Raw genomic sequence first — 2771 nt, 5'->3', positions numbered from 1 at the left:
TCCATCAGCTGCATGAAAAGGTACTTGTACCACAGCTCTCCGTACTTACATTGTTTCCACTAATGTCACTTGGTGCTGCTGCAGCCATCAAAATATACTCTTCTCTATATAAAACAAGGCTCTTCAACAGTTTTTCTAAAGAACACAGACTGGAAAAAGTACAGCAACAGTGGAGAAGGCAGGAATGATTTTACTCTGCATGTTTTTAAGTAATAAGTACATTACATAACTAAAACGTAAATTTTAGCATATTGGACAAAGACTCATGGACTCAGAGATACTTGGATAGGTTCTTTGTCTGCAAAGGCGTTTTATACAAATGTACTCTTTTCCAATCTAAACTTCAATTTCTCAGTGTAACAGATACCTCTTTTTCTGAAGAAGAAATAGCTTCATCTGAGGGGAACTGACTTTCCAAAAACACGTCCATTTCACAGTTCTCTCATCCTCTGCCTTTAACGCAACATAACATTAATGGATCTTTAGCCAATTATTCAATGTCTGCTACAATTTGAGGTCTATTTATACTATTTCCTAAACTTAAATGGCTAAAAAGAAAGGACAGCAAGATCTTTAACAGACACCTAAGTGACCATTCCTCTGACAATTTCTAAATTTCTTTGACAAAATATTAAATACCTTACCTCAAAATAAGACAGATAGGATTCCTATGAGCTTCAGGCTTACAGACAAAAACTTTTCATTCATGTTCCTAGGAAGTGGCTGCATCTTTATGCTCTTCCTGCCTCATGTCTTCCATGACTTGAAGGAGTGAACTATCTTGAGGACTTCTAGCCTTCATTGTGTTAGGAAAACAGAGCAGACATTATTTTGATTCAATACAGATACGACTTTTTAGTCTTTCTTCCACAATTGAGAACTTGTAAAGGCCGAAGCTTTCAGGAATGATATTTAAATAAGAAGATTAATTATGAAAGTCATTAAGGACTTCACTGATATTGTGGGACCACTGATTTGGTATTTTCTACTTAATTCCAAAGTCAAACTAAAGATTACAGTGAATAGCTAGTTATTAATATACAAATATCTAGAGAATGCTGGGAACAATAAGGATAGATCTGCTAAGGGAACTGAGGATACGCAGAGTTAGTAAGACAGACAGCTTGCACTAGCTGCAAGGCCAACTCTTGTAGATCCCAATTTAGAGAGCACGAGCATTGCACAAAGCAGGTCCAAGGGAAAAAAAATACATGTTTAAGTAAACCAAAGCTCAAACCCAAACAGCTCTTGGGCAAACCTGCAGATCTCTCTGCACACACAGTGTCTTTGATCTGCGAGTTGCTGCTATGCCAGTGTGACTCCGAAGAATGATGTCATGGTCCTGAGATCATTGGAGGCTGCTGCTTGTGCTGCTCTGCTGGCCTCTATAAATGTACAGAGAGATGTGGACTTTCTATACCCCACAATCCATGAGGCCTATTGCATCACATTATACAGTTCTTTTTCTCCCATTTTTATTTTGCCCTTGTTACGACTGCACATTATGTTTGAAAGCTGTTATGGGCAGCGTACTGAATCCCCTAATCAAACCAGCATGGGAGGTACTGTTTTGTGGCATTTAAAAATTACAGCAGTGCTGGTTCAAGTTTATATAAAGTTGAATTGACCAAAATCCTCTTTTTTATGTCCTGGAAATCTTTTATTGGTTGTTTAGAATGAAGTAAATACTTCTAGAATGTGAATCTCAGGGCTCGAATACTCAAAGGAACCCAAGAAAATCAGCTGGTAAAAATCATAAGCTTTTTCCCTTAGTTCTTTGACAACCCCAGCCAAGAGAAGTTATGGGACTGGAAGGTCAGGTGTATGATCTATTATAAAAAAAGTTTTGATTTTTTTGTCCACTGTGGTTTTAATTTTCTAGAAGTCAACAGTGGCAATTGCCAGTTCAGTGAGACACAGTGTATGCCAAAAGCTACAGAAAGAACATATACTATGCTCTCAATTTCTTTTGAAGGGGTTGGTATATTTTTCCTGCTAAGTACTATAAAGTAAGAGTAGCTCAGACTGAAAGCATGTGAGTTTTTTTGATAGCTGTACAGGAGTTTAAATTTCAAACACTATCACACACAAAGATAGCCCTCCTAAAAAGGATACAAAGACCTGGTCTTAAAATTTGAAGTATACCTGGCGACAAAACTGATGTAGCAGGTGAATATTCAGGCTTCATCTGTAAATGAAAGATGTAATCTGTCTACTCCTTTAACATAAACGGCATTGTTAAATATTTTAGAAGCTCTTTTGATCACCGATTTTGAAGAACTCTTACAAGATAAAAGACATCATACTCCTTGATGTTCATGACTTACAGGCCGAAATCTTAAAGCTTGAAAGACTTGAAAGCTCCCATATGACACTTCAGGACTATGTTGGTTGTTCCCTAAGATTTCTGGGGAAATAAAATGGGTGGTTAGAGCTCTTTGAGTACTTGTAGGAAGTCCAACACTTTAAAGCTTAGTGCTCCAAATTAGAACACTGCTGGAAACATTTTTAGGTTTGCTTTAAAATTAAAATTCCATCATATTTTGATGTAGAATCCAAAAATATCTGTGGATGTTTGTCTATTTGAATTCATTACAGTGTTTTTGGTAACTTTTCATAGGAAACAGTAATCAAAACTTTACTACAAAACATCCACGTTTTGACTAACTTCACTTCTTTTCTTGGAAAAGTCTACCATCAAAATGATTTTAAGCTGATACATGGGAAAACTGTAAGAGAAAAGGTGGGGAAAAATGATAAATGAAGAAAAA

Source organism: Dromaius novaehollandiae, chromosome 8, assembly GCF_036370855.1.
Source record: "Dromaius novaehollandiae isolate bDroNov1 chromosome 8, bDroNov1.hap1, whole genome shotgun sequence".
Classification (NCBI taxonomy): Eukaryota; Metazoa; Chordata; class Aves; order Casuariiformes; family Dromaiidae; genus Dromaius; species Dromaius novaehollandiae.
The sequence above is the reverse complement of the archived record's forward strand: the minus strand, read 5'-3'. Positions refer to the sequence as shown.